Genomic DNA, 11,431 nt, shown 5'->3' with positions numbered 1-11,431 from the left:
TCTTCTGTTTTGTAGTCAGACACATTATCCACTGTGCCATGAATAATGGCACAAAATTGGTCCGTCTTTTAAATATGTAAATTATACTTCAATAAAATTGATTTACAAAATCCTGAGCCCAACACAGGCAGTCAAAAAGACACATACATATTACAGTACTCTTGAATGAGGGTATGCCATGAAGAGTTTCCTCTGGGCAGATCACGCAGAATGTAAATAAGAACTTTTACTACTTAGTGTTAACATCAGACTGAATATTTCACGACTGATTTTCAGCTAGTTTATCATTTATAGACACTCTTCATTTAATACATTCAATATGCCTTTATACAAATATCTATTTAGATGCCAAATTTAAAATCTTTAACTTTAGCTCCTCTGTATATTAACCTAGTCAGAGAATGGCTTTACCACATTGAACTTGCCATCTTAATTGAAGCTTCACAAAGAGCAAATCTGTTGTAAGGTTAACCCTTGAACAAAGGGTGCCAATCCCCTGCACAGCTGAAAATCTGCATGTAACTTCTGACTTCTCTAAATCTAACTACTATAACCTACTGTTGACCAGAAGCCTTACCGATAACACAGTTGATTAACCCATATTTTGTATATGTATTATATACTGTATTCTTACAATAAACTAAAGAAAAGAAAATGCTATCAAGAACATCATAAGGAAAAGAAAATACATTTACAGTACTGTACTGTATTTATTGAAAAAAAACCTGTGTACGAGCAGACCTGTGCAGTTCAAACTTGTATTGTTCAAGGATTAACTGCAAATAGACAAGGATATTTCATCAGAGAGATGACATTTAAATTTTTACTCAGTGCAAGTACAGGAAACAATCCCAGATGATTTGCAGCATTGTCTAAAGTTCACAAAAACCAGTCTTTAAAAAGACAGTCATGATTATAATTCACTTAAATATGTATGTGTCTGTTCTCATAACTTTAAACAGTGTGTGGAAATAATGATTATCTTTCTGACCCCAAAACACCCTTGGAAATTTAGGAAGTACAAAATAAAATGGCTTTTCATAAAATATAAATTTAACAGTTGTATTCCAATCTTATAGAAACATTAAATTGTTTTGTACCTTGCCGTGATAAAATTTGAGATTATATTACTAAATTTTAAACCAAAATTATCGTACCCATCTAATTTATCAAGGGATTGACCTTGATTAATAGGCATATTAGATAAACTAGTACCTTATAATAATTCATCATTTATTTACCATGTGCCAAAAGGGTATCAGAAGGTTTTATTAGTGCATTTTTATAACTTTTTGTTGAGAGCTATATTCATTTGCATTTCTTTGTTTCTTATCTAGTAATCTGCCATTGCCAGCACAGCTTGACTTTTTCTGAGCTGGTGGAGAAGTTTTTCTTAAAAGGCCAGTGCACTTAAAGCATTAAAAGTTCAATTTCTTCCTTCTCTCCTCTAAATTTAAAATATTCTAATTTGTTCATCTCCTCCAGAGCTAGACAAAGTCACGTCAGAGCTATGCTTACAAAATATTGCATACTACATGTCTAAAGAATCTTATCAAAGTCTTGGACAAGCTGGGAAATTTTGGGTGTATTCTTTCTCTATGGGAAACAAGCCCTTTTCCCTGGGTTTGAGCCCCAGCTAGGAATATCTGTTTGGAGACCAAGGATTTTGGAGTTTATCCTCAGAAGGCATGACTTATGACTTATTTATTTATTTATAACAATTTTTTTTAAGTTTATTATTTATTTTGAGAGAGAGTGTGAGTGGGAGAGGAGCAGAGAGAGGGGGAGGGGGAGAGATTGAGAATCCCAAGCAGTCTCCGTGAGCCAGTGCAGAGTGCCACGTGGGGATCAAACCCGCAAACCTCGAGATCATGATCTGGGCTAAAACCAAGAGCGGGACGCTTAACCAACTGAACCACCCCGGCACCCCTCATGACACTTTGACAGGAAAAAGCCAGATTATACAGATGACCTGCAACTTCTCAGGAAATCCGATGTGCATTAATGAGAGCTCTGTGGGCACCAGATAGGCCATCTCAAGTTCATGTGCATCTACACTCCATCCCTGTTTCAGGTTCATCCACACAATTAATAGATAAGCCATGCCAGGTGCTCTGCGTTGCAAGCCATGCCATACTCTTTCAGTTTTTTGTTTTTTTAATATTTGCATATGCTTTCTCCCCTTTAATGGTAAATGTGTGTCTTGGGTAGCCACATACTGTAGAAATAAGACAGATTTCCATGATCAACAAATGTCCAAGCATGTCTCCTAAAATAGTCTGACTACAGATGGAAAGGGGCTAAAATTATAAACAGACCATTTATTATCACTCTCTTCCATCTGTAAAGAAGCTTTTCTGTTATAGACACACAGAAGACTGAGGGCATTACTCAAAAAGCAAATACAATGGGGACTGTATGCAAGCGACCCCTCCAGGGAAGACAGACAAGCAACTTGAGGATTCTTTCTATGCTGCCCTACTCCATCTCCTCCCCAGGGAGAGGATCAATGGTATAACGTTTGACACTGGGCAATTTTCTCAACCACAGAGTTGAGGCTGGGCTCTTAAGAGTTGCTCCTTGGATCTATTGTGAGAAATGGGAAGGCGTGAGTCAGGGGAAATTTTACGAAATCCTATAGACGTACAACACAGTATCAATCCACTAGCTCTTAACACTGGTGCAGAGAAACCAGACGGTCATGAATTAGTGACAGCAATAATTCACGTCAGTCACGAACCAGAAATAGACCAGACAACCACACAGTTATGAATCAGAAATGATCGAGAAACAGTCTCAGCAAGCTTCTGCCATTTACTGTACATGGCAACTCATTCTGGGAGCCAAGAAGGGTGGGACCAACAAAGGCACCTGTGAAATACATTTACTGAGCACTGCATGTTGGCCACTCTGGTAAAGTCCTCACGTATAGAAAACTGTTAACACCGATCAAAACCAAAATCCTATCACTGAGTAAGTTTTGGTCACTGAGTAAGGTCCCCCCACTCCCACCCCATAATAAAGAAAAACACAAGGCAGTGCCCTTGCCTTCACAACAACCAGGTTCCCAGAATAAAGACAAAGCTGCATCTATTGTTGAGATCATCTTAATAAATAGAAAAATAGGATCTTTCCATTGCTCATGGCACATCTAGGACAGGGCTGTTAGGATGTAGTGCCATTCTGGCTCCAATATAACCAAGTGTGATACGTTAGAGATATTTGTGATTGCTATTATCCTATGGGTCTCTATGACTATTGACCCATCTCAGAATGCAAGATCTTCAGAAACAGAAATCTCTTCCAGCCGTGTTATGGGACAGGCTTTTTTTCAACAGGGCTAGTTAGGCTGTTAAAGACAGTATGTCAGTTTCACTTTGTCATGATTGTTTTGTTCTAGTAGTTTTGTTACACTGCTATCATTTACACTGCATTTAGGATGCTCCTAACACTAGTAATAAAAAAAGTTATGTCTATACATTTTCTCACCAATCAAGGAAACTGTTTATTTCCTTTCCAAGAAGGGAACAGGAAAAAAAAGAATACTTCTTCCTTTTTGCTTCTCCCCTCTCTATCTGTGATCCTCCTCAATGTGCTCTTGAACAGGAGGGTGTGCTGACAGGTGAGGCAGGTTGGTATGTTCTCCCACAATTCGTGATAACTATCCTGAGTCATATGGGTTATTTATTTTGTGCGCTTCTTTTTTTTTTTTTTAGGTTTAAAACCTCCTGGTTCCTGGGCGATCTGTGCTAAAAGGGTTAATATGCAGGGAAGGGAAAGCTAACACGGGACAGGCCATAAATAGCTACAGCTGTGTATAATTAACTGTAATACGGCAGAGTAAATGACTTTTATTGGCAACCATGTCGTAACTTCATTAAAAGTCATATTTACAGCCCTCTCATATGAAATGAGTCCTCCTGTATTCTGGAATTTAATGAGCGTTCATTTTTACCTTGTTCAATTATCTTCCAACCCTTCCATGTGCCACCTCCGCATCCCCCCCCTCCGGCCCCAACTCTTCCTCCCCCTAGTGTAGGAAATATGAAGCCAAAATACGATAGGAATCTAATTAGCACCTGGCAGAGGGCCCCTTTTCTAGGGAGTAACTCCCAAACCACAATCAAAACTATTTCTCCTTGTTTTCAGTTATAAATAGGTAGCTTCCTTACACAAAAACATTAAGTAACAATCATAAAAACATCCATTTGATTTGATGGAAAGCTTTTGAAGGTGAGGTCTCTAAAAAAACGGTCATGTCTAAAGCAATCAGGAACAAAGTCCAAATCTGCACAGTGGATCGTGATTACAGAGAAGAAAAGGGATGCTAACAATTGGTTTTGGATCAAAACTTTCTGTTATCGGAAAGTACGTATCCTACTTTTTTTTTTTCTCTTTGAGTGGTGTATCTAATTAAATGTCTCTTTCTCCCCTACTGTCCCCTACTTTCCTTCTCTTCTCTCCACTCTTTTTATCTTCTTCACTCAAGTCCCAAAGGAAATATCTTGCCTGACCCATCAAATGATCTAAAAACTCAATCTCATGATCTCAGGCTCAGCTTTTATTCTATTTCAAATGTCTCCTTGGAGTCTACAGATGTGTAGGGAAATTTTGAGGGTGGAAATATAATACCGAAAGTGGATTTTCTCTGTCGAAGTCCCAGTTGATACTCTCTGTGGTTCAAAGTGAGAATATAGGATCCCTATAGAGGGAGATTTTTATTTCTTATTTCTTTTTCCAGCTTTACTGACTATAATTGACACTAACACTGTGCAAATTTAAGGTGTACAACATGGTGATTTGATACATTTATAAACTGAAAAATGATCACCATCAGAATATCAGCTACACATCTCTATCTTACCACATAGTTACTATTTCTCTTGTGCTGAGGACATTTAAGAACTTCTCTCCTAGCAACATTTAAAGGTATGATGCAGTAAGATTAGTTATAATCACCATGCTGTGCATTAGATCCCCAAACTTGTTAATCTTATAGCTGGGAGTCTGCACCTTTTGACCAATAGCTCCCCATTTTCTTCACACCCCGAACCCATGGTAACCACCATTCTACTCTCTGTTCCTCAGAGTTTGTCTTTTTTAGATCCCACACATAAGTGATATCATACACTAGATGACTTTGTCCATCTGACTTATTTCACTTAGCCTAATGTCCTCAAGGTCCATTCACGTTTTCCCAAATGCCAGAAATTCCTTCATTCTCGGGGCTGAAAAATATTCCATTGTCACTATGCTATCTATATATGGATATAAATGACATCTTCTTTATCCATTCATGCCTTGATGGACACTTGAGCTATTTCGGTATCTTGGCTATCGTGAACAATGGGCAGATCTATATTTTAATCTTATGACTTACTAGCTACGTGACATTGGAAAATTTAGCTCAACCTTTCGGAAGATCATCTTCTGATAAATAGGATTAATTGCCATCATTTTAATGGGGTTATTAGTATTAAAGTAAACAAAGTGTCTTAAAGAAAAGGCATTCAATCAGTATTTTCTCTACCCTTTCTTCCTCTGCCACCTCCCATTCCTTCCTTTCTCTCAAGGAGTTTATAATTTCCCTACACTCTCTCTTAGTTAAGTTAGATTGTGTGGCACATTAATGTTTTGGGTTCTAGATTAACCGAGGGCTACTCCTGACAAAGGATGTATCTTGATCAACAAACCAGAATCTGCAAAATAGGTGTGTCTACCATAAAAGAATGTTATGAAAGGTAATGACACCAACCTCAGTTGGGAAGGCAGTGAGAAAAATGATAGCCATGGCCAGCACTGGACATGGGGTCACCTCACCTCGCAAGACCCCCGGTGGCCTTAACAGTCGGAGCAGGGGTGATGGAGAGAGGGAGTAGAGCCGAGGAACCATTCAAACACAGCCAGCATTTCCATTTGTGAACGTGAAATGCCCTTGGAAGCTGGCATCCTTTTAAACATAATGCCACCCTACCAGGGGAGACTTTCTGCTGCCAAGCATTCGTCTTTAGCAAATTCTGCAGCACACTTGTGCTGCTTTCCTCAGTCCTGCTGCTTTATCTGATTTTAGGCTGACCCTTTATAATTAGCACCTTGGGCCGGCAGTGTTGTTTAGGAACACTGTTTCCATCATTCATTGGGGGATTTAATAAAGCTTAGAAATACAGTGTGCAGGAGCACCATCTAATGCAATGTTTTCCTTTCTTCTTTCTTTTCCTTTCTTTCTTTCTTTTTTTTTTTTAACTGAGGATCAAGACTCCTTATTGGGTTGTAAAATCTTTTAGCTGGGCTGCAACCTGCATTTAAACATTTTTAAAGAATAGAACGGAGCAGCATAATATAGAAAATAAAGTATAATAGTGAAAATTCATGAAATTTTATATCTATATATATGTATGTATATATAAAAATTATTATATATATATATAAATTATATATGTAAACATAGTAGTAGAAAATTTATATATATTGTATATAAATATATATTATACTATATATATATACCATATATAGTATATACAGTATATATATATAGTATATATAGTATATAGTATATAGTATATATATATTATATATACATATATATAGTATATATATATTATACTATATATATATATATACCATGTATATATATAGTGTGGGTATAATGCTGTAAAATATGGGCCAAAGCTGGACAATCACCAATAGAATAGTTAACCCCCAGACTGAACAAGCACCAGTCTTGGGTCAAGTTGCCCCATCCTGTCATGTTATTGCTTCATTGCCACCTGCTCTTCAAAGTGCTATTTATCTTCATTTCCCTCATCAACCAAATGAGCTCAGCAGCACAAGAGGAGAAATAAAATTTCAGGAAAGGAAACACAACAGGGGGAGGGGAGTCTATTCTAAAAGAAACAAGGAAATATATGTCTCATTGTTTCTCATCGGGGCTCCCACAGTTAATCAGCTCCAATCGCTTTCCATATAAAATAGCAATCATTTGACTTCTCAAATCCAAAAAAAATCTCAAATACAAAAATTTGCATTTAGATGCAATGACCTCTAGTGTGTCCCTAACAAGATAATTAAGCACAAGCATGCAGGGTGGCATTTAATTGCTCTTTGCCAAGTGTTCCTGGACAATTCATTCCAAATGTTTTGAAATGAGGGGCCTCTGGAGAGGTCTACAGTGAATGTCACTAGATATATTCTGGTTCAATATCTAGTTCAAGTAAGGGGACCAGAAGTGGGCAATGCTGAGGAAAGGGGAAGATGTTAGGGAGAGTCCCAGGTGCCTCCTGGGAGGGATTATTACTTCGTTGGTCCCTCGCCTAGACATATGACTGGTTAAAAATGATGTGCTCTTTCTGGCGTCTCTGATCTGCTCTCCAGCTTCTATTGTCCCTTATTCCAGAGGCTGAATTTTAGGTGTGAGGCAATTATATATGGTGTGCTCGCTCTATTTATAAACAGACTCCTAGGGTACTTGGGTGGCTCAGTCGGTTAAGCGTCTGACTTCGGCTCCAGTCATGACCATTCATGGGTTTGAGCCCTGCGTCAGGCTCTGTGCTGACAGCTGGAGCCTGGAGCCTGCTTTGGATTCTGTGTCTCCCTCTCTCTCTCTGCCCCTCCCCTGCTCATGCTCTGTCTCTCTCTCTCTGTCAAAAATAAATAAACATTAAAATTTGTTTTTAATTTAAAAAATTAAAAAATAAAAACAGACTCCTGGAAAAGGAGGAGATCAGTAGGTGATGGCAGATCCCTACTGAACACTAGATTTTCGTATCTCCAATCTGCCACACGGTTGAAGCAGGCAAATAGAGCTCACACAAAAACCATAGGATGCCCTTGCACATGTCCAAACAGATGGCTTGCCGGCAGAGGCATCTGTTCTAATTTCGGGCAGGGCAGTGGGGTGGGGGGCAAAGAGAATGCCCTCTAGATCCCGGACAGTTCCTGGACACCTCTGTGTCTTTCCACTGGGAAGAGGTTACCTCCTTCAAACTTATGTGGGTCTCTTCCCTTCTTGACTTACTGACTTATTGGAAAAGGGAGAAAAATGTAGATACAAAGTTTCTTTTTTATTCCTTTTTTTTTTTTTTTTCAGATAGGTAAAGAGAATAGGAAAAACACAACAGAGGAATCAAAGGGAGGAAGGAAGGAGAAAAAAGCAAGATCCAAAAATAGAAGCCCAGTTTAAATTGTGCCGGCTGCTCTCTTCTTTCTGCTCTGCGATAGGACCGTTTTTTTGTTCACAACTTTTTGAAAATTCCAGAGAGCAGCCAAATATTTGGATGTGAGAAGCACCGTAATTAACAAACGCATGACCGCTGCTACAGCCTACCGACGTGTCTTTTCTTCTCTTGTCAAAGAACAGAGAGAAATAATAAAATGGGAAGAAATCTCTCTGCTTCTCAAGCGGGCTCAACACAGTCCTGAGGCTACGTGCGGCCGAATTCCCTGCACCATCTCGCCCCCTTGGCTTTACGCTGTGAAAACATTGTTAGTTCATCGGGCTTGCTCTTTCTGGACATTCCCGAAACCTCTAACTGAAGTTGACAGATATCTGTTTCTCATAACCGAGACGGCTGCCTCTACCGCGTTGACTACATTTTAACAAGTTATCTGAAAATACGAGTGCGTTGTCACTGTTGGTGGAGGGAAGCTGAGTCAGGCCAGTAAAAGAAGCTTTTACTTACACGTGACATACGCTGGCCAGTAGCGGTTAAGTGTGTGGCCGGAGCGCTTGGTTAGCATCCCAGCTCTGCCGAGGAAGGCTGTGTGATTTTGTGCAAATGCCTCTCCACTAGCTTCATTTTTGACCCTGAACAGAAGAGAAAACAGCTGTACCTCTCTCACACGGCTGTTGGGAGGATGAAATGAGTTCATTCCTATAGCATATGCAGGGCAGCACAGGGCATATTTGTGAGAGCAAGCTTTGTACGACGAGGAGGAAGAGGAAGAGGAAGCAAGCAAAAGCTTTACCCCAAAGACACAGAGACAGTACACATTACAACATACAGGGGCCTTTGGACTCCACACTATTCATTTGCAAACACAATTTTCCTTGGAAAATTTCTTGGAGCCAAGAACCGGGAAGAACAATGTGATCGTTAATTTTATGTGAGAACTCAGCTCGGCCACGGTGTCTGGTTTTTGGTCAAACTCCCGTCTCGATGTTGCTGTGAAGGTGTTTTTTAGATGTGATTAACATGCACATCAGCCAACTTTGAGGAAAGTAGATTACCCTCCATCATGTGGATGGGCCTCATCCAATCAGTTGAAGGTTTTAGGAGAAAAGACTGAAGTCCTCTAACAGAGAAGGAATTCTGCCACCAGACTGCCTTTGGGTTTGAGCAGCAACATCAGCTCTTTTCCGGGTCTCCAGCCTGCTGCCTGCCTGTGACTTTCAGAATTACAGCCCCTACAATTGCATGAGCCAGGTAACGAGTCTGCTGTGCTCACAGATTGCCAGAACGAAAGGAACCATACTGTTGGGCCCACACCTGAAGAACCTCATCTGCACCTGGACCCATTTTGGATAATCAGATCCTGGACTTTGAGTCGCTGCTGCGATCAGATGAGACTTTGGGTATCTTGTTAGAGGGAGTAAGTTTGTTTTTCCTGTGGCTGAATATATATCATTTATAGTCAGAGTGTTGGTTTGGACTGTGTTTTTAAAAGGCAACAAATTCTTTGATGCTCTTGCGGTTGGCATTGGGCATCTATTTCCTCTCTACTGTGGTCTTGTCAGGCTTGTGGCTGCTTGGACCACTAGAGTTAGGTGGGAGTGATACCATGTGACTGCCAAGACTAGGCCACAGGAGGGAATACCATTCTTGGAAAATGCACACCTGTCACCCTAAACTGCTACAGAATAAGTGCAACCACCCTGAGGTCACATGCTGGGAGAAAGCTAGGCTCCGTAGAGAGGCCACACTTCAGTTTGCCCGCTTGGCCCTCGGGACATCCTGGCCAATGTTATCAGGTGTGTGAATAAGGAAGCTTTCCTACGATTCCAGCCACAGAGTCATCTCCAGCCATCAAATATTCCCAGCCAAGTTCCTACGGGCTGCGGGACAGAGATAAGCAATTGACGATGTTGAACATTATTGGAGCCCTGTGTTCCCAGAAAGCAGTGATGTTCGAGAAATACTCCCACCCTTGGTATGCCAGGAAACACCCAGCCACAAAGGACCACTCTGCCCTCACATTATCCAAGATAAGACCCTCTCGATCCTTCTTCACGACTCCTGTTAGACTCATGGATGACTGCTCCAAATACCGCCTCTATAAAATCCCAGACCCCCTTTGTGAAAGCCCTCATTAATGAGCGTTTTTCCCCACTGCAAAAGCCTGAAAAAAATCATATCTTTAGTTCAGGTGCATTTTGTCTTCAACCATCCTCACCGAGTGCTTTCCAAACACTTGACCCACACAATCTGTGAGCGTAGCAATATTCAGTCTTGAAGTATTTTTTTTTCTGCAACAATAATAACCAGAATAGAACTTAGAATCATCTCTGTGCTTCAGAGTTAAAAATTTCACCAGGTTAATGTGGAAGTTAGTCTTTACTTATATTCTCACATGTACTTAGGAATGTTTTTAATCTGCAGAATCATGATTTTATTCAATGTTGGAAAAATTCTATCATATTTTAAATTATTGCTTCTGTTTGATTTGTCTTCTTTCTCAGAAACACCAATTATATGTATGTTACATCATTATTCTTTGTCTTCCATATATATCATTAGGATCCCACTTTTCAAAACGTTTATTTATTTATTAAAAGTGTTTGTTTACTTATTTATTTAAACATTTTTGTTTTAGTTAATTTATTTTTTGAGAGACAGAGAAAGAAGAGGAGGGGCAGAAAGAGAGGGAGGGTGAGAATCTCAAGCAGGCTCTGCATTGCCAGCACAGAGCCTGATGTGGGGCTCACGAACCATGAGATCATGACCTGAACCAAAATCAAGAGTCGACACTTAATCAATTGAGCCACTCAGGTGCCCCTAAAATGTTTATTTATTTTTGAGAGAAGAGTATGTGCATGAGCATGTGAAGGGGAAGGAGCAGAGAGAGAGGGAGACAGAGAATCCCAAACAGTTTCTGCACCCTCAGCACACCGCCTGACCTGGGGCTCGAACTTCCTAACTGTGACATCATGATCTGAGCTGAAATCCAAAGTCAGACCTTTAACTGACTAAGCCACCCATGCATACCTAGGATTCCGTTTTTTTTTTTTTTTAATTTAATGTTTAGTTATTTTTGAGAAAGGGGGGAGAGACAGAGAGAGAGGGAGACAGAATCTGAAGCAATCTCCAGGCTCTCAGCTGTCAGCACAGAGTCTGACGTGAGGCTTGAACTCATGAACGGTGAGATCATGACCTGAGTTGAAGTAGGATGCTTAACCGACTGAGCCTCCCAGGCGCCCCCCCTAGGATTACGTTTT

The sequence above is a fragment of the Puma concolor genome, chromosome B1, assembly GCF_028749965.1.
Source record: "Puma concolor isolate L17-30 chromosome B1, mPumCon1.1.hap2, whole genome shotgun sequence".
In the NCBI taxonomy this organism is placed as follows: Eukaryota; Metazoa; Chordata; class Mammalia; order Carnivora; family Felidae; genus Puma; species Puma concolor.
This window is presented reverse-complemented; position numbering follows the sequence as displayed.